Consider the following 22,496-nt stretch of genomic DNA (forward strand, 5'->3'; position numbering starts at 1 on the left):
TCCCTGCCCAGCCTGGTAAAAGTGAGTGAGGGTGGGGGAGAGTGAGCAATGGAGTGAGGGGGAATGGAGTGAGTTGGGCGGGGAGAGGTAGGATGGGCTTTGGTGGAAGGGGTGGAGTGAGGGTGGGGCCTGTGGCTGAGTTGGAGAGTTTGGGGGTCTCCAAAAATTTAAAAATCCAAATGGGGGTCCTCGGGTTGCTAAAGTTGGAGAACCGCTGTTCTAGGATTTATTTCATCAGTTGCTGCTGACTTGAAGACACTTAACTTGTCTAAGTAATTTTAAACTTGTTCTTTCTCTATTTAGCCTCTGATCCAATTGCTACTACTTTTTTGGTAAAAACTGAAACAAAAAAAATTATTTACCACTTCTGCCATTTTCACATTTTCTGTTATTGTTTTTTCCACCCCTTATTGAGTAATGGGCCTACTCTGTCCTTTGACTTCCTCTTGCTTCTAATGTATTTGTAGAATGTTTTCTTGTTACCCTTTATGTCTCTTGCCAGTTTAATCTAGCTTTTGTGCCTTGGCCTTTCTAATTTTGGGACAAACAATGTTGATACTTTAATTTTGCTTGATAAATTATCATGCACGCACTATAGAAACTATTTGTGCTGGAAAAGTGTGGATTAATATATTAAGGTAAAATTACAAAGATGTCAGAGAGAAAGATGAAGGAGATATGATAAGGGAAAGGAATGGTAGGACAATATGACACCAAGAAGGAGTTATTATATGTGATTTGGCAACTGTAAAGTATAACATTCTTTCACCAGTAGAAAATATTTTCAGGTTTTAGTGACATGAACCATCATTTAAGCTTTGATCTTGTACTGTAGGATTTACAGAAGTGTGCTTACCTTTGCACAATGGAGTAGTCCATTAAACTTGCATTTGCAGAATCAAGGCCTAAGGCTGAAAATCCATCAAGAATTGAAACAATGAACCATAATACAAGATCAAAGCTCTGGTAGGTTGTTCCTGTCACTAGAATGAAATTATCACCTATTTATCTACATTTTTACTGGTTATAATTTTTTGGTAATACATCATTACAAAAAGTTTTACCATACTTTTCAATTATGCCTCCCCTTTTTCTTCCTTCTGTAATTTAGGTCTCTCTTTTGTGTGTGCCTTTTCCGTCTCTCCATATTCCTGCACCTATCTGATCCACAATAAGAGTTAATGCTCAATGTTTTAAATGCACCACCACAATATGCACATGCCCAAAGTGAGTAACCACATTATTGTCCTTCTGCATCCTATCCTCCCCACTGTTTGTCACTGAAAGTGGTTTGAGTTCCCACCTTACTCCCAACAGAGAACACGCATACGCATCCCTTTTCCTTGGATTTATTTTTTATTGTTCCTTTAAACAAAACCAAAAAAACCCAACAACTTCACCCTAAATTTTCTCCTGAGTTTGCTTGTTCCTGGTACTGGTGTACTATTATACAAGTCCCACAATTTCCTCTACCTTAGAAAGAGGCTCCAGCCCTTCTCATATCAAAACTAATAGGTCCTATCTGTCACCATAAGTCAGCAGGAATAACTGCATCTATATACAGCAGTGGTGGGCAACCTGCGGCCCGTGGGCCATGAGACAGTTTGTTTACATTTGCACGGCCGCCCGCAGCTCTCAGTGGCCACAGTTCATTGTTCCCGGAGAATGGGAGCTGTGGGAATGGGTGTGGGCCACAGGGACTTGCTGGCCGCCTCTTCCCGCAGGCCCCATTGGTGGAGAACATTGAACCACGACCATTGGCATAGGTGCCGACTCCGTGGGTGCTCCGGGGCTGGAGCACCCACAGGGGAAAATTAGTGGGTGCTCTGCACCCACCAGCAGCCAGCTCCCTGCCCCACCCCACCCCGCCTCACCGCCTCCTCCCCTGATCGTGCTGCGTCCCCGCTCCTCCACCTACCTCCTAGCACTTGCTGCCACCAAACAGCTGTGGCAAGCTCCAGGAGGGATGGGGGAGGAGCAGGAATGTGGCGTGCTCAGGGGAGGAGGCAGGGAAGAGGCGGGGATGGGGCAGCGATTTGGGAAAGGGGTTGGAATAGGTGGAGTTGGGGCGCGGACTTTGGGGAAGGAGTCAAATGGGGCAGGGAGGGGGCGCAGTTGGGGTGGGGAATTTGGGGAAGGGGTTGGAATGGGGGCAGGAGGGGGCGGAGCAAGGGTGGAGTCAGGGCGGGGCCGGGGGCAGAGGGGGATTGAGCACCCACCGGCACCAGAAGAAATTGTCTCCTATGGCCACTGGGAGCTGCAGGCAGCTGTGCAAATGTAAACAAACTATCTGGCGACCTGCCAGCAGATTATCCTGACAGGCCACTTGTGGCCCACAGGCTGCAGATTGCCCACCACTGGTATACAGAGTTTTAACACCTGACATTAGAGTGGAAAAGCCCTGCAGTCCTATGGAGGTTCCACAACCTGAATCTATTACAGTTCTCCTCACTCATTATATATCAAGAATGCATTTTGCAAGCTGTTTCAGCCAAGACAGTGTCTTTCCACATCTTTTCAAGAAGCATAGCATATTTTGGGTACTATGAAATAAAACTAACAAAGAAATAATAATAGCAGAAAGAGAGAGATTGGTTTATATTTGAATTGCTAGGGCTCAAACCCTAAACCCCTCACCATCAGGTACAGAGTTTACTAGTGTGAGTAGTCCCACTGAAGTCCTACTATGGCCAGTAGGGTTTGCAGGATCAGGCCCTTAACTGTGAATTACAACTCATGCTTTCCTGAGTTGGGATTCTGCCAACCATTTCATGTCCCAAACCAAAATTGACTGACTATGAATAGGTCAGTATTTTAAGGTATCATCCATGTGCCTTCCACATACATTTTATACATGAACCAGATTTTTAAAAAGGAAAAAAATACGAATTTCTTGAGTCCTGAGTGATCCAGTTACAATGCAGCTACTGTGGCTGTGCACACACAAAGCCTCATCTGTAACTAATGAGTCCATTTGACTGTATGCTATATTCTATTACAGTCATATAACCAAAACAGCACCTTTCATTCTCCTTGCTATTTTTTTCTTTTTTTCCATTTGAACCTAATTTGATAAATGCATTACAATATGATTGCTCATTTTTCTTCAAATATTTTAATGTATAATTTTTCCAATCATAATTATAAAATAGAATATCATGGTGGTTTGACAATTAAAATGAAAGTCATTTTCTGATAGCTACCCTCACCAATACACATATGGGAGGGAAAAGTAAAACAAATGCACATTACTAATGTTGAGAAAAGCATCAATTTCAATTATATTCTTCAGAATTATTGTATGAAATAACCCCCCAGTGTAGAAGTTTCAGGGAGACATATTTTACAGTAATTAACCACCAGGATTCTACCCGCATTGACCCCAAAATAAACAAACTTTATGTCTAGAGTGTAACAGACTGTCATGCCCCTTGCTTGGGCATATAGGAGAGTGAGGGAGAACAAGGCCTTTGTTACTCTACTATTGAGATTATGCCTTCAGCTATGGGAAGGAGAGCAGAGACTGCTTCCCTGGGGCTCCCCGCTTGGGAGTAAGGGGGTGGGAGGAGTCTTGGCTTGTCACTGTCCTCCAGTCACTGTCCAGAGTAATTGGCCACTCAGGGTGCATGTGTGTGTGTGTGTAGGTAACTTAGTACTTCTCCAGAGCTAAAGGGCTAAAAGAGGAGGAAGTGCATCTTTCTGAATCACAGGCCACATCTACGCTAAGGGCACTAAAGCAGCATAGCTATAGCACCATAACTATGCCGCTATATGCTCTGTAGCTTAGGCCTGGTCTACACTATGAGTTTATGTCGGATTTAGTAGCGTTAAATCAAATTAACCCTGCACCCGTCCACACAACGAAGCCATTTTTTCGACATAAAGAGCTCTTAAAACTGATTTCTGTACTCCTCCCCAACGAGGGGATTAGCACTGAAATCAACATTGCCATTTTGAATTAGGGTTAGTGTGGACACAATTTGAAGGTATTGGCCTCCAGGAGCTATCCCACAGGGCGCTATTGTGACTGCTCTGGACAGCACTCTGAACTCGGATGCACTGGTCAGGTGTACAGAAAAAGCCCCGGGAACTTTTGAATCTCATTTCCTGTTTGGCCAGGCGAGCTCTTCAGCACAGGTGATCGTGCAGAGCTCATCAGCACAGGTGACCATGCAGTCCCAGAATCGAAAAAGAGCTCCAGCAGGGACCGAACGGGAGGTACTGGATCTGATCGCTATATGAGGAGAGGAATTCGTGCTATCAGAACTACGTTCCAAAAGATGAAATGCCCAAACATTTCAAAAAATCTCTGAGGCCATGAGGGACAGAGGCTACAGCAGGGACGCAACACAGTGCCGCGTGAAACTTAAGGAGCTCAGACAAGCATACCAGAAAACCAAAGAATCAAACGGACGCTCTGGGACAGAGCCCCAGACATGCCTCTTCTATGCTGAGCTGCATGCAATTTTAGGAAAGATGAGGAGGATGAGCTTGAGGAGAGCACATAGCACACCATTCTCCCCGACAGCCAGGATCTTTTTATCACCCTGACTGAAATACCTTCCCAACCCAACGAAGCCGGAGAAGGGACCTCTGGTGAGTGTACCTTTTTAAATATAATACGTTATAAAAGCAAGCATTTTTTAATGATTAAGTAGCCCTGAGGACTTGGAATGCATTTATGGCCAGTATAGCTACTGGAAAAGTCTGTTAACATGTCTGGGGATGAAGCGGAAATCCTCCAGGGACATCTCCATGAGACTCTCCTGGAGGTACTCTAAAAGCCTTTGCAGAAGGTTTCTGGGGAGAGCAGCCTTATTCCCGTCCTCCATGATAGGACACTTTACCACAACATGCTAATAGCAAGTAATCTGGTATCATTGTATGACAAAGCCTGGCAACGTATGGTCCCGATGTTTGCTGGCATTCAAGCAACATCCGTTTTTTTATCTCTTTGTTATCCTCAGGAGAGTGATATCATTCATGGTAACCTGGTTGAAATAGGGGAATTTAATTAAGGGGACATTCAGAGGTGGCCGTTCCTGCTGGGCTATTTGCCTGTGGCTGAAAAGAAATCCTCCCCGCAGTTAGCAACGCAGTGTGGGAGGAAGGCCACTGGCGCTGAGCTGTTTGCGTTTGGCTAGCAGGGATCTTCCCTGATACCAGTGACGTGATGGGGTGAGGGGTAAAGCAATCATCCCAGAGAATTGGATTGGGGGGGTTAGTTTGGTTTCTGTTCTTCCACATTAAGAGGAAAACCGCAGCACTAAATGACCAACTCAACATGCTTTGCTTGGTATGGGAGAGGAGGGCGCTGCTGTTACGAAGGTTGTAGAAGCCGAAAGACTATGGCTTACCATGGCCGCCTGCAAGCCAAATTCTGTTTCCCGGCACTGTGTGTGTGATCTCTAACATCAAAGCCGCAGACACTCAATATAAGATGCAAAATGTGACCTTGTACCAAAATCACATGCGCTATGTAATGTGAATAGTGTTGTTCACCGTGAAAGAGTATAGCCATTGTTCTGTAAAATATATCTTTTTAAATACTTCACTCCCTTTTTTTCCTCCAGCAGCTGCAAATGTTTCAAGCCTCCCTCCTCCGTCCCAAAGGCTATCTCAGATAAGGTGGTGGAAAAAACGCACGCGCGATGAAATGTTCTCTGAGCTCATGCAGTCACCCAGCACTGACAGAGCTCAGCAGAATGTGTGGAGGGACACAATAGCAGAGTACAGGAAAGCGGCCGATGAACGTGAGGAGAGGTGGCGGCAGGAAGATCAGAGGAGGCATGAGGCAACGCTGGGGCTACTGCGGGATCAAACCGACAGGTGGAGGTTCATGAACGGCAGCAGGATCACAGACTGCCGCTGCAGCCCCTGTTTAACCACCCTCCCTCCTCCCCAGCTTCCATAGTCTCTTCACCCAGACAACCAAGAACACAGGGTGGAGGGTGGAGGGAAGCTCCGGGCACCCAACCACTCCACCCCAGTGGACAGCCCAAGCAACAAAAGGCTGACATTCAACAAGTTTTAAAGTGGCCTTTTCCTTCCTCCGACCCTCCTCTCACACCCCACCCGGGCTACCTTGTGAGTTATCTCCCTATTTTTATAATCAATTAATAAAGAATACATGTTTTTAAATGATAGTGACTTTATTTCCTTTGCAAGGAAGCTGTGATCGAAGGGGGGAGGGCAGGTGGCTTACAGGGAATTTAGAGGCAACCAAGGGGGCGGGTTTTCATCAAGGAGAAACAAACAGAAGTGTCACACAGTACCCTGGCCAGTCATGAAAGTGGTTTTCAAAGCTTCTCTGATGCGCAGCACTTCCTGCTGTGCTCTTCTAACCGCCCTGGTGTCTGGCTCCGCGTATTCAGTGGCCAGGCAATTTGCCTCAACCTCCCACCCCACCATAAACGTCTCCCCCTTACTTTCACAGATATTGTGGAGCACACAGCAAGCAGCAATAACAATGGGAATATTGGTTTCGCTGAGGTCTGAGCGAGTCAGTACTGCGCCAGCGATCCTTTAAATGTCCAAATGCACACTCTACCACCATTCTGCACTTGCTCAGCGTATAGTTGAACAGCTCCTGACTACTGTCCAGGGTGCCTGTGTACGGCTTCATGAGCCAGGGCATTAAGAGGTAGGCTGGGTTCCCAAGGATAACTATAGGTATTTCAACATCCCCAACAGTTATTTTCTGGTCTGGGAAGTAAATCCCTTCCTGCAGCTGTTTAAACAGACCAGAGTTCCTGAAGACGCGAGCGTCATGAATCTTTCCCAGCCACCCCATGTTGATGTTGGTGAAACGTCCCTTGTGATCCACCAGTGCTTGCAGCACCATTGAAAAGTACCCCTTGCGGTTTATGTACTGGCTGCCCTGGTGGTCCGGTCCCAAGATAGGGATATGAGTTCCGTTTATAGCCCTACCACAGTTAGGGAATCCCATTGCCCCAAAGCCATCTAGTATGACCTGCACATTTCCCAGAGTCACTATCTTTAATAGCAGCAGTTCAATGATTGCGTTGGCTACTTGCATCACATCAACCCCCACAGTAGATTTGCCCACTCCAAGTTGATGACTGACTGACCAGTAGCTGTCTGGCCTTGCAAGCTTCCATAGGGCTATTGCCACTTGCTTGTGAACTGTGAGGGCTGCTCTCATCTTGGAATTCTTGAGCTTCAGGGCAGGGGAAAGTAAGTCACAAAGTTCCATGAAAGTGCCCTTATGCATGTGAAATTTTGGAGCCACTGGGAATCATCCCAAACCTGCAACACTATGCGGTCTCACCACTCTGTTTCCCAGGCCCAGAATTGGCGTTCCACGGCATGAGCCTGCCCCAGTAACACCATGATCTCCAAATTGCTGGGGACTGCGGTTTTAGAGAAATCTGTGTTCATGTCCTCATCATCGCGCTGCCATCGCCTCCTCGCCTGGTTTTTCAGGTGCTGGTTCTGCATAAACTGCACGATAATGCGCAAGGTGTTTACAATGGTCATAACTGCTGTGGTGAGCTGAATGGGCTCCATGCTTGCCGTGCTATGGCGTCTGCTTGGGCAATCCAGGGAAAAGGGCGCAAAATGATTGTCTGCTGTTGCTTTCATGGACGGAGGGAGAGTTGACTGACTTCATTTACCCATAACCACCAACGACAAATTTTTGGCCCCATCAGGCATTGGGAGCTCAGCCCAGAATTCCAATGGGCAGCGGGGACTGTGAGAACTGTAGGATAGCTACCCACAGTGCACCACTCAGAATGTTGACACTTGCCACGGTACTGTAGACGCACACTGCCGAATTAATGTGCTTAATGTGGACGTATGCACTCGACTTTATACAATCTGTTCCCAAAAATCGACTTCTGTAAAATCGGAGTACTTTCATTGTATAGACATGGCCTTAGAGGCAGACCACAGTAACAGAAGGTGTTTTTCCACTGAAGTAGGAACTCTGCCTCCCCAAGCGATTGTAGCTAGGTGGATGGAAGCATTTTTCTGTCAGCTTGGCTGTGTCTGCACCAGGGGTTAGGTCAGCATTGCAATGGCACTCAGGGGTGTGAATTTTTCACACCCCTGAGCACTGTAACTGTGTCAACCCAAGTTTTAAGTGCAGACCAAGCCTCCAGGCTTCTCCTGGGGCAGGACAACTATTCACTGCCTGAAACTCATCCTATACAGTCAACAACATACAGACGCTTTATTTCTAAAATTTTAACAGAAGTTGTTCAATGAATTGGCTTTTATTTCTTTAAAGAGAGCAACAACCGAAGATTGATGGTTTTTTCTCCCTCACTTTTCTGCTCATTTCCTGAAATATTTTTTAAATTAATAATCCCATTACAGCAATATGTTCATTATGAATCTGTATATGTTTTGTTTTGATATTGCCTGTGGTTGAATCCTGAGGCCCTTACTTCATTTGTACTTATTCCTCACTCATGAAAACTCAGACTTCATTGGGAATTGGGCCAAGTAAGGGCTGAGAAAAAAACGGGTACAGATTGTTGAATTTGATCCCATGGTTTGTTTTTTTTTAAAATAGCCCATGTGCCTGAACTACTTTTAATTAGGTTATAATTACTCATGTGTTGAACTCCAATAATATTAATGAGCAAACGCTGTGGAACTGAAATAGTCCATTGTGTTCTACTCTGATCATATTGGCTCCCTGAGTGAAAATATCTTGAATAGAACTATCAGTGTGCTTATCTGATCTGAATCAAAACAACCATCAGTGGTTTCCCATAAATTTTCACTGCTATGGTATCTGTACCTAGATCTGACTGAAGCAGAAGAACATTGTGTAATCACAGTTTCACAATTCGGTAAATGGTCCAAACATAAAAGGTTTCCCTTAGATACTATTGTAATTAGATGCAATGAACTTCAGAGGAGAAAAACTGGTTCTATTCAGTGTGTTGAAAGGACATAAAGGGAAATATCATGCAGTTAGTAGATAAAATGTTAGGCCTGTTTTCATATTTACACTTCACGTAGGTCCACAAAGGGACGTTGGCATTGTGATACTGAGTATTGCAACACCTAACTTAGGCACCTGGAATCCAAATACCCTGAGTTAGACACCTAGGCTCCCCCTATATAATACATGGGGAGAGACAGGTGCCTGCAAATGAGAGCCACAAAAGCCATTCTCTCTAGTCCAATGAATGTTTAATTATGTAATTGAAAGTGGAACAGTTTCAACAAGAGAGAGGCACATCAGAATGTCGTAATCCAATGGTTAGAACACTCACCAGGGTCAAACTCTGGGTCTGTCTTGGAGCAGACTGGCGTCTGGCTTGACAAGACAGGGTTCTGGAGGTCCAAACTGCCAGAGAAAACGGGCTCAGAGGTAGTCTCGGCACATCAGGTGACAGTCCCAAGGGAGTTTCTGTGACCCAACCCATCACAATAGGTATTTAGGCATCTGCCTGAGGCAGCAGTGCACATGGCCCAAGGCAAAAATGTAGGTGCCTAGGGCACTTTTATGGCTGAAATTTAGGAACCAAGTGAGTTTAGGCACCTACATGATAAGGCAATAGCTGAGTGGGGGGTTTGTGGATCATAGTAGTGCCTAAATCTGGGATTTAGAACAGGGATGGGCAAACTTTTTGGGCCAAGGGCCACATCTGGGTTGGGAAATTGCATGCAGGGCTGGGGCGAAGGGTTGGGGTATGGGAGGGGATGCGGTGTGCAGGAAGGGGCTCAGGGCAAGGGGTTGGGGCAGAGGAGGTGTGTGGAGTGGGAGGGAGCTCAGAATGCAGGAGGTGGCTCAGGGCAGGGGGTGCAGGAGGGTTGTGAGGTGCGGAAGGGGGCTCAGTGCAGGGAGTTGGGGTGCAGGAGGGGTTCAGGCTCTGGCCCATCACCTCTTCCCTGGAGCGGCTCCAGGATGGCAGCAGTGTGCACCAGGGCCAGGGCAAACTCCCTGCCTGCCTGCCTGCCTGTCTGCCCTGGTCCTGCTGCTTCCAGAAGCAGCCGGCACCACGTCCCTGTGGCCCCTGGGAGAGAGGGGGCAGAGGGCTCCACAATCTACCTTTGCCTGTCAGTACCTCCCTGGAAGCTCACATTGGCCGCGGTTCCCCATTCCCGGCCAATGGGAGCTTCAGGGGAGGTACCCACAGGCAAGGGCAGTGCGTGGAGCCCTCTGCCCCACCCCCCACGGGCTGCAGGGACATGGTGCCAGCTACTTCTGGGAACTGCATGAGGCCCGTGGCACCACGGGGGTGGCAATCCTGCAGGCCAGATCCAAAGCCCTGAGGGGCTGGATCCGGCCCACGGGCTGTAGTTTTCCCACCCTTGACTTAGACACTTACCTTTGTGGATCTTGGCCCTACTCTCCAAAGGCTTACTTCTGCCAAGAACTGTGTGCAGGACTCTGTTACTTCTACAATAGGGGAAGCTATCATAACATTAAACTCCTAAAATTCTATGGGAAGCTGCAATCCCTATAGCCTTTAATTTTTTTCAAATGTTAGTGATCTTATTACAGTGGGAGAGAAAACACAGGACTCTCAATGCACATCTCACCACCTTAATAAAGGAAATTACATTTAATATTAAACTATATTTACTAAGGCTGCCATGTTTTTATTTGCTGCTTTCATCAAGCTCTCTTTTCTTTTAAATAGGTGCCAACTTTACTCTTGAGAGAATAAAATTGGAAGGTTTCTCAAGTTTGTAGTTCAGGCCCCTGGTGTTTCTAAGACTCTAGAGTCATAACAGAGCAAAATTCTCTTCTCAGATTCATGGAGTGGAGTTCAACGCTGATATTCTGCTCCCTCTATGGATTCAGAACTCCCATGGACATCAGCACCCATATAGTTGCTATACAATTTAACAGCAGTTACCCCCGATCCTGTGGGATGCTGAATGCCCGGCCTACATTCTCATTGCCTTCCGTCGGAATTGAGGGCACTTAACATACCTCATAAAACCAGAATTTTAATTAGGTTTTATCAAATGAACTGTGATATTTGGTCAGTGAATACATATAATAATCTGCTATTTGTAATCAGAGAGAGAGATAGAGATATCCCAGGGAAAATATACTATTCCTGAACTGAGTTTTGCCAACAGAAGAATACAGAAGTTCTTCTGATTAAATTTTACAGTAAAATGATATAATGTTATGGTTAATTTACCACACATTATACAAATTCAATATATGACCTAGTCAATTTGGCAACGTTTGATCATACAATATAGGAATCTGATTATATTAATGCTACATTTCCATACTCTTCTTATGCTATTTTCACACTGCTCCCCATAGGAATCAAAGCCCTCAAGTCAAATAAGAAAATTTCCCATATCCTTTGAACATCTTGGATCAAAGGGCTGACTTACAGCTGTGATCTCTGAAAAAAGAGAGGCACACCCTCTGGTAAGATCTCTATTTATTAGGAAAATTTGACTGGGCACACAGAGCATTGTTGACATTAGAGATAGGACCAACTCATGAAGTTAAGGTCTGAAACTGAATTTACCCACAAATTCTTGATTTTGAACCTATTGCTGACAACCCAGGACATTATAGAGAAAGGCCCTGGTTGCAAAGTTCAGATCCAAAGGCAAACTTCTTCATCATTGGGGGGCAATTTTCAGATCTGATATTCTACTTTAAACCCATTTCTAGGTTTTCTCCAAGCCCACACCCAAAGACTAGTTTCCCTAGATTCTTGTTATATTTTCACCAATTCTACAATTATGAAAAAAAAAAGTCCCTTTAAATCAATGGGAAAACTTGGTCAGTTGGCTCACATAACTCCTATGGGATTAAAGGGACCACTTTGGGATTTTTTATTTTTTAATTTTTGTGTCACAAGGCAGACCTTCTTCCAAGCTGGGCCTTCAGTTCAGGAATAGCATATTTTCTCCCTCTCTGCTTACAATAATAGCATAAACCATAGCATAACCCATCCAAGACACCATGTGGAGCCTGCTGGCTGCTTTCTTCCCTGCCCTCTCCGCAGTGGTAACTAGCAAGGCCCACCAGAGGATGAGCAGGAGGATGCTGGACAGAAGCCATTCCCAAGAGCCAGAATCTTTTTGGGACCCAGGACTCTGACACCAGCCCACTGGAAAACCAGCCGCAGTTATGCTTTGTTGCATAGAGGGAGTGGTGGGAGGGACCGCGGGCAGAAGAGGCGGGACAGGGAGCTAGGCTCCCCCAACGGAAGCTTCACCTGCTGCCCATGATCTAGCCGTACTGTTTACTATTGTGTTATATTATCTTTCTACCTTCTATTCTGAGTGCCCCATAGCCACAGCCATTTCAGATGGATGTGAACTAGGAGCCATCCTGAGAATCCAGTCCTTGCCTCCCTCTGTCAACCCACGCTGACTGTTGGCCCCTCTGTCAATGTTTCCATAATGGTGGCTGCTCCACCTGGGCAACTGGCCTCTGTCTCATGCTAGACACGACTACACGCAGTTTTCAGGACTGCAGCACGGAGGGCACTTGCCCAACTTCCTATTTTCCTTTCCCATTCCCTCATCTGTCCAGCCCAGCAAACAATCCTACCCACAACCCTCCCCCCACACACACACACCGTTCATCAGCCTAAAATGGCAGCTGGCAGGATGGCACAGCCAGTTTCTCTACGTCTTCCCTACCCCAGCCCCCATGGTATATCTGAATAATGAAAAAAAGCATTTGTGCAAAATGCAACAGAGGATTGAGACAGTGGTTACAGGAAAAGAAGTTTATTTAGTATTCATAGTGTAGATGAGGTATATATGGACATTGCAAGCTCAGTAAAGGTACAAACAGGACTGTTCCTTGCTGAGGTTTAAATACCCTGTGACACTCATTCAACTGACAAACATTGCAGGAACCTCTGTTTTTTTTCTGCACTTTCTCCATGCCTGCAGGAGAGAGATTGCAGGACTTAAGACCAAAGAGTTGCTTGATTTTGGTTTGCACATTATAGGTAGTAGCCTCACACCTTCCATATAGGTCATGGGCCTCTTCCACTCCTGCAGCACTCTCGGGGGACCATCCTGGTGAATAATTTCACAGCATCTCTCACTGCTCTGCCCTTTGCCTTTGCGATCAAGAGCATTCTCTCTCTCTGTCTCCTAGTCACCCACCTCAGTGTAACTTCAAGAGTCAGGCCACCCTAAAGGGGATTCCTATCTGGCTCAACCCTCCAATGCCACCCCTACCCCTTCCCCACACACATATACCCTCAGATAACATAGAAGCACCTCAAACAAAATTGCAAAACTAAAATGGGAGCATACCCATACTAAAGCACAGTGGCAAATAGCATGGAGAGCAAACAGAAATCCCAGTATACCTAGTGCCTCCTCAAATGCAGGCCACTCATCATCTCTGAGGTTCCCTTAGGATTGGGAAAAAACAGAGAGGTAAAAGTCATATATGGATATAAAAAAATGCTATCATGGCCTGTTTGGAATATGAACAATAAGCAAATTTAACACCTCCCCCTGCATTCCCACAACATCCACAATGACCAGACCATCAAAGACAGGGCCTCTATCTACTGCTGAAAAGATGGCCAATCTGAGGAGGCAAAAAGACTTGGAATGAGATGTTTGCAGAACTCATGGCAGAGCGTCCCAGAGGAAGACTGCACTGGCTGAAAGGCAGAAGCAGTATATGATGACCCAGAAGGAGAAAGAAATATAGCTCTCCCATAAGATTGTGGCTTGAGCACCCATGGAAAAAAAAAGTGGGTGCTCAGCACCCACTGGCGGGCCTCACCAATCAGCTCCTCCCCCCTACCCTCCAGCACCTCCTGCCCACCACTGATCAGCAGCGGGCAGGAGACACTGGTGGGGGGAGGAGGAGTGGGGCCAGGAAGAGCCGGAGTGAGGGCAGGATGCACGTAGGGGAGAGCAGAATGAGGTGAGAAGGAGTGGAGTGGGGGTGGGGCACCACCAGGGAAATCAGAAAGTTGGCATCTGGGGCAGTGGCCAAGGAAAGCATTGCTATGGCCATGGAGAGCGTGGAAAAAGACAAGGGAGATGTACAGGCAACTCATGGACACTACTCTGAGCCAGAATGCTCTATCACAAAACGTCCTTCTGCTAGGCTAGCAGTCCCTGAAGCCCTGTAAGCCAGGAGCCAGCAATATCCTTTAGGGACCAGCAGAAACTCCTGCCCGCTGTACCCATGCAGCACTTGTGCCAGAGATCATTTTCCCTCTCAAGTCCAAAATCTGATAAGAACTCTGGCTCCTGGGAATCTAGCACTTTTGTGCCCCACAAATGTACCTGAAAATTTTGAGCCACAGCACTCAACCCCCACATATAAGAAGAGGCACCTATATATACACACCTATAACTTTAAGCCCCCTCCCTTCAACCTTGTTTGCATTGTTGCACTTTCAGTTTGGTTTGCACTGTTTTATTTAAAGGTTTGTTTTTTGTTGATTGGTAGATTGTTTTGGTAAATGTATTTTCAAATAAAAAAGTATTGTTATTTATCCTTTGGTTTAGGTAAAACTTTGGTATTGTTTCATAATAAAAAGCTATTAGAATCCATTTTGGTCCATTATGGCTCATCACTGCATGTGACACATAAAATCCTTTAAATAAAGCTAAAATAATTCATATGGTTTTAGAAGAGTTTATAGGCAGCGTCCTACTTCCTCCACCCATAAACAATACTGCACTGTCAGTAATCTATTCCTGTCAACCTTCTACAGATTAGCAGCTGGATGTACAGTTGCACATGTTGAAACCCAAGACTCAAAAGTATAAACAATGGGCATCCCTGACAATATTCCCTTGGGTGTTAGCATTCTCTATGGGATGCCTTGCTGAACCACTGAGCAAGTCTCTGTAGCTCAGCCTCCCACCCATTGTTAAGGCTTTCCCCCTTGGTCTCACAAATATTATGCAGAACACAGCATGCAGCTATAATAGTCGGGAGATTTTTTTCTACTGCTTCCAAACAATTCCATAAGCTGCACCATCCACTTTTCAAACGGCCAAATGCACACACAACCACCATTCTGCAACTACTTAGGCAATAGTTAAAATGTTCTTTCCTTCTGTCCAAAAGGTCTGTGTATGCCCTCATTAATCAGGGTATCCAAGGATAAGTGGGATCTCCCAACTTTCACACCATTAATGTCCAGACTGGTCCTGGGGGCAAACAGTCCTTTCTTTATTAATTTAAGCAGAACTTAGTTTCAAAAGATTCACGCATCGTGGACCCTTCCAGACCACACAGCATTTGTGTGTGTAAACCTAGCATGGTGATCAACCAATCCATGGAGCATCATGGAGAAATACCTCTTTCTATTTAATTGTTTTTCCTGGTCAGTGGTGCAAATGATAGGCACATAGGTTCCATCAGCTGCACCTATAGTTTGGGAACCCCATACATACAAAGCCATCAATAATCTCCTGAGCATTACCCACTTTTATAACCTGGCTAGACAGTACCTTATTAACGGCAGAGCAGACCTGCACAACAGTGGCCCCAACAGTTGATCTTCCCACACTGAACTGGTTGGCTACAGACTAATAATATTTTGGAATGGCCAACTTCCAGAATGGGGCACATTTTGATATGCTGCCGCTACAGCTACAGGCCCAGTGCTGCAAAGATCTCTAAAAAGTAGCCCTTCCCATCCTGAAGTTCTCTCATCACTGCGTCCCAGGTCTATAGCATGATCCTCTTCCACCAATCTATGCTGGTTTGCTCAGCCCAAAAATGGCACTGCATACTGTGTAGCTGAACCAGGAACTGGTTTTCTAGTTCCAACAGCTCAGTATCCTCATCTTGCTGCAACAGTTTTGCAGTGTTGGAAGAGCGACTGACGCTACCGTTGAATATTCTCCTGAGCCTGCGTGCAGTACGCAGAGCCCAATGACAAATGCATCCAGGTTAGAATACTCTAATACTGCCTGAGCAGCCTGTGTGTATTTGCTCTTGCCACTATTGCGGCACAGTGCATTTCTGGGTCCATGCTGGCAGATAGCAATTCAAAAACAGTGCTGGCCCACCCAGAAAAAAAGGATGGGGCGGAGATAGCAAAAACATGGGGTTTTAAAAAATTTGAACCCCCTGGCCTCTGCTTTGCATCCCACAATTTACAGTTAAAACTGTCCAATGATTAAGGATACAATTTTGGCACAGGTATTTTTATTAACTGTCATGGACAAGATGTGGGCAATAAGTCAATAAATCACAGAAATGTACACAGGACTGGTGTTGGGGGTAGCAAGCAGGGCAATTGGCTGGGGCCCTGTGCCAAAGGGGACCCCCAAAACTAAGTTATAGGCATCAGGGCTCAGGCTTTGGCCAAGCCCCAGAGTCACTGAGTGGACCCAGGCCACAAGTCCAGCTGTAGTAACAACCCAGCTTATCACATTCCATTATTGCGCATTCTCACCTAATATGCCCAGGTTTGCTGCATCTAAAGTACACCATGAGACATCCCCTCCTCCCTAAGAAGTGCTTCTAATGGATTGTGGGACTGCCCAGGGCCTAGTGGCTCCTGTGCAACTCCCTGTTTTGGGCTATTCAGGGTGCTCCCCTTTGAGAGTTTCCCTGTGACTCCCCCTATTAGGCCACTCTCACTCTGCCACGCAGTGCAGGCCATTCAATTCCTTCAGCCTCAAAGAAGGCTTCTTCCCATTTGACTGCCTCCCCTACAGAAGCAGACTGAAATTGCCTTCCCCAGCTCTGGGCTCAAGCGTAGGACCTTTAAGAACTGTTCCAGAATGACTTGGTCCATGATTGTCTCTACTGAACTTGGCTTGGGGCATAGCCACTGAGCCACACAGTTCCACAATCTTTGAGCTACTACCCGTGGTCTTACCTTCTGTGGAAATGGTTCAACCCGAAACCAATACCTATATGCCTCCCGAGTCAGTCCCAGTCTAGGATGGCAGCCTTCACCACAGGACAGGAGCCTACCTTTCAATTGCTCGCTACTAGATAGGTTTCCTGTACCTTGCCCATCAAGAATAATGCTACGTGGGCCACCCATGTCTATTCCTCCCAGCCTGAAGCACTTGCTGCTCCACTGAATGTAAAGAAAGCCTCTGGGTCATCCTCTGGCCCCAGCTTCTCCAAGCCAGAGACCAGCGAGCCCAAAAGTTTTTGTTGTAGCTCTTGTTGCTTCTGAAGGTTCTCCCTCAACTGCAGGAGCCTGGCTGCCAGCTGCGGCTGCACAGCACTCTGCTGCATCACCACCAACAGATAGATCACCTCCTCCATTTTCTTTAACCACCCAAACTAGGTGGGGTCAGTCAAGATGCAGGCTTCAACTTTTTTTGCCTTGGCACCAACAATCCTCTTCATTCTTCCTTTGTATCTGGGGCCAGTCACAGTGCCCACATTCTCCATAGGGTCGCCAATTTTGGCTGGACATATTCCTGGAGGTTTCATCACATGACATAAACTTTAATTAAAGAGTAATCTTTATTTCCTGGAGACTCCAGAACAATCCTGGAGAGTTCTAATTCTCCACTCTCTTTCACAAGACAGGGCCTCTCCTCAGCTTGTTAAGGATTCACTACCATGCCCTCAGTCTCTTTTGGGCAGGTTTTTATTACCCAAATGTAAACAACCAAAAGAGTTCCTCTGCTCATGCTTTACATCTCTGACTCTTATGACCTTCCCTCCCTGGGACTCTAGCAAGGTTGGTGTTGGTGTTGGTGTTGGTGTTGGTGTTGGTGCTCGTGCTCGTGCTCGTGCTCGTGCTCGTGCTCCTTGCTTGCTTGCACTCTCACTCCCTTAGCCAGTTATCTTTCACTAGGTCTCTCTCTGACCCTTTATAGCTTCAGGTGCAGCCCAGCTCCTCTAAGTGACCCAGTTGGGAGCATCTGTTCTGGCACAAATGAGCTGGACTTACTTCATTTACAGAGGCCAGCTGCCCTGTGACAGCTTGATTACATATTTACTCACTCAAACTGGGAGGAAAATTAAAGAAAACTCAGCAACGCTGAGTCAAAGTCAGAGATTTAGGGATCTAGGCCCATCTCAAAAATCCTTGTCACCTACTGTGTGATGACTCACATAAAATCCAAATAATAAATCATGCCAAATAATCCTTACACTTTAGAGCTGCAATACACTTGGATACAGAATGAAAACTACCATCAGTGTTAGAAAAACCTATAAAACAGTCCTTTGTATGTAGGCTTTAGATTTTTTTTTCACTAGTTCTTCAGTGCCACCTGCTGGCAATTTTCTGATATATCAGTCTGTGAAAATTACTCTCCCCCTCCCTTGGTAATTTTCTGGCAGTCCTGTTGGCACTCCTGTTACAAAACCATTTATCTACTGGGTTCTGGGGCATTCCCAGGGAGGCCTGGTGCAGTGAGTATTAATAGTGGCCCTACAATTTTGCTACCTCTGAATCTAGCCCTTTTTGATGAAAAACCAAGGACTGAATGGCCTGAAGGCAATAGAGCAGCTTTCTTCAGAATGGAGTTGAGAGGCACATTAGCAGAGTGATGTGGAGAAGAGTCTACTGTCACTTCCTGTCCTGTACGTAAACCTCTGTGAAACATTAGTCACAAGATGAAAGAGGGTTTCCATGTAAATGGTGTGTGCATGGCTTGTAGCCATTTCACTGCAGCACTTCATGGCACTTTTTCAAGATGGGTTGGTTAGGCTTCACTTCATGTGAGATTGTGCTCCAGGCTCTGCACTTGTTGCCAGTTCTGTGCTAGGTGAAATTCACTGTGTTGGTAACTTCATAACTTTCTATAAACTATATGCTAAGTGGTCTAGTTCCCAGTTACTTCAGAGATAAAAAGGCAATCTCTGCGGACCTTCCCGTCCTCCTCCTCGTATGTTTGGCAGGAATGCTTTATCTCACGGATGAAACATGGTGTTCTTGGCATCAGCCCCTTTATCTATGGAATTCACTCCTACCAGAAATATGCCTTGAGCCTGGCCATCTTTAGATTGTAGTGCAAGATGCATCTCATTGTATGTATCTCCATTAACTGCTGGTTGTGAAATGTTCTGTTGCTTGGTCTGCTGTATAGTTTCCCTCATCTAAAGTTATCTTGCTCAATATGATGAGCAGGGACCACATAATAGATGCTTATTTTGGGGGATATGTTGTGTTTGCCATAAATTTTATATCTTATAATTATGCCCAGGTATTGTAACAATGGGTAATTCATAAATACATATAATAATATTAATAAAATAAGATGAAGTTCCATGGTATTTCTTCTGGGTCCCCAACTGGAGTATCTTACCCCAGGATCTCAGCAGGGTCAGAAGAAAACATTGTAACTTTTTTTTTTAAGCCTGCCTGGGAGGAGGCAGATATGCCCCAGAAGTGGAAGGGGCCTGGCCTCCACCAAAGATGATGAATGGGGGTAGCAGCTACCAGGCCCTCCAAAGAAGATAATACCACATAGAATGGGTACATTGTGAGAAGGGAGATTGAGTGAGGACTAAAAACTGCAAGACCTGGAGGGGGCCTCGATATATTTTGTTAGTTCAGAGAAGTATCCAAAATAGGGATGCTTATCCAAACTGATTGCAGACTGTTGGAGAGTCCCACATTATTAAATATGTATGCAAATTTTCCAAAGTTGAGACTGGTTTACTAGTTACTTTAAGTCCAGACGTAGTTCTGTGGGGACAGAGCTCATAAGCCTTCAGGACTGCCAACCTAGCACTCCCCCTCCCCCGCCCCCCCCACAATTCATTAAACAATTTTTAAATTTTAAAAATGCCCCCTGAAGTGCTGGTCTGAGCCAACTCTCAGACATTGTTTCCCTGATTCTTAAGACTCTGCTGTGCATTATCTTCCTTTCTAAACTGCTGAACACTTCCTTTGGTTACTTTAGAGATATGGCCTACATCCATGGCAAAAAGGAAATGCTAACTTTTGGATTTATTCCTCCTATCAACTTTTCACTGGTGATTTAGTTTTTTATTTAGTTAGTTTAGCCCTTAGGGCAGACCCTTGGCCCACTTGACAAGTTGCTCTGCACTGCTCTGCTCTGACAGCTTTAAAGTTGGCCTAAATGCTCAACGGGGGATTCCCCTGGCACTGGGTAAAGTAAGATGGGAGAACAGACTTTAAAATAAAACAACCCACAAACCTTAGAAAGCTTTGAAATTCAAAGCTAAGTAATTACTTTCTAATTCTTTTAGCATGTAAAAATACAGAATTGGAGTCTGATTTTTAAACCTGGTTTCCATTTTTGTGGGCACAAATTTTAGTTAGTATTTGCAGCAAAGATTAACACTTAGCTATCTGACAGGTTTCAGAGTAGCAGCTGATTAGCAGTCATTCTCAGGTGACTAGATGTCTAAATGGTAGCAAATGCAACCACAATTAATGGTATTGTTGCTCTTTGTAGTTCTCCCCCTGTGGTCCACCCAGACCAGGCACGCCCATGTAATTTTATGCTTGCAGCACTCACAATTGTACGGTCTACCTCAGGGCCTGTAAACTCTCTGTTGGGACCATGTGGGCTTTATAAACTTCTGCATCAGGGCCATGTGGAGTTTATAACCTCTTGAGAGACCATACAAATAGATAGAAACTGCTTTTAGTAACATGCAGTCAAATTTTCAACAGTAGCCACTTGTTGCATGCCTCAGTTTTTGGATGTTCAACCTAAGACACCTTGTGTCTAATTACTTAGATGTGCTGAGGAACCACAGTTCTCATTGACCTCTGAATCAGATTCCATATGTTTCCGGATCAGAGCTTTGTGGTATGAGCCTATCTGTAAAGCATTTCACACATTTCTTGGATTAAAAGTGCCATGGGTCATACCTGTACTGTAAGTTGTTATTTTTATGAACACATACAAATGGGGAATATGCGGATAATTTTAAGGAAGAACTTGGTATATGTCATCCTACTCTGCTGTTAGGCTGTATCTGCACTGGCAAAACTGCCCAGTCAATACATGCTACTACTGGAAGTAGAACCATTTAATGGCCCCATAAGCAAATCAGCGATAATGAAGAGCTGATGATAGCATTAGTTATGGTTTGTCTTCAAAATGGGTTCCTCTTTAGGGAACATTATTCGAAGCATGTTTTTGATTTTAGAAATTCTAGATTTTTTTTCCCCACCTTTGGGAAAAAATACCAAAAAAACAGGTCAGGTACCACAAATTTAAACCAGACTCAAGCGGTATATCGGCTACTATTTTGACAGTAAAAGTTACAGCTGCTCCTGAATTATTAGGTCCCTATAATCAGTGTAAAATTATCATGAGATCCTGTGCTGTATTTACAAGGCTATAACATTTACAAGTGCTGTTCCTTTCATACGGGGTGTGCAACAAGAGCAGTATCAGCATTTAATTTCAGAGCATTTGTACATAGCAGAAAATAATCCTTTCCCCCTCCAGACTTTTAAACTGTAGTTAGGGTTAGGGTTAGTTAAGGTTTTGGAACAAAAATTCAGAGCTGATTTTTTTAAATGTTTTTATCAATTGTAATAATTAATGCATTTCTGGTACTATTTCTCACCACACTATGATATAGCAGGCATACAACCTGAAGACAATCATTTTCTCCCAAAATGATTGAGAGCATGCTCTGTGCTGCTCAAATTTTTCTCTTAAAGCATTTAACTCAGCTATTTTAATTCTGCATTATGTCTGCATCAATTTTTCATTTACTTCCTCCTGTGAGATATTGAAAGCTTTCCACCAGTTCAAGTAAACTACTGTCTTGGCAACCAACCTACATCTTGGAGAGCAGGGAACTGCTCAGACTTTGTGCTCTGCAATCTGCAGACTAGCTACCAAGAGAACTTATAGGAACAGGGCAGCCAGCGTCTCCTAAACCTTTTCTTAACTACATACATCCAGCCTTTTCTAAGTTAAGCTCTCCTAAGTTTGAGCAGCTATATAACAGTGCAAGTATGATCAGAGAGAGGTAATCTTGTATATGTAGTTATTAATGTATTTTCTTTGTACTGCACCTTCAAAATTTAAATATAAAACCTCGGTCTGCCTGGCAGAGGGCTACGCTGTGAGAGGAGTCGAGAGAGAGACACTATTTTCCCACTGTTGTAAATCAGCCAGTGTAGAGTCATGAATTTGCAGGGCAGTGTCTCTTGTTCCAGTCAATCTGGAGCAAATCCTCCTTTCCAGGTGGGAGCAAGGCAAATTCATAAAGCTATTAATGGAATTAGAATGAGGATGTTGCTTAGCTATTCCACTGGTCCTCAGGGTCATGAGGTCTTCCCACCCTGGACTAGATTCATTGATTATGTTAGATACTTTGACAGTTACTTACAGGAAACAGCTTTCACCATAGTGTAATTTCAAATGCACTCCAGTAAGCATAATTCCTTAAGATGTTTAGCATCAGATTTTCTATTTAAACCATGAATGCTACAGTGAAATCTGGGATAGCAGATGCAATGTGTGAAGTATTCACAATGAATGAAATCTGAAACTAAAGGATGAGTTCCGCTAAAGATTTCCTATGAAGATACAGAATGCTGATGAAGAGTTCTGCTCTTGTGGTTGAGTATAACTATCTATTTCCATAGTTTTTTATTAGT

This window comes from Dermochelys coriacea, chromosome 4 (assembly GCF_009764565.3).
Source record: "Dermochelys coriacea isolate rDerCor1 chromosome 4, rDerCor1.pri.v4, whole genome shotgun sequence".
Lineage (NCBI taxonomy): Eukaryota > Metazoa > Chordata > Testudines > Dermochelyidae > Dermochelys > Dermochelys coriacea.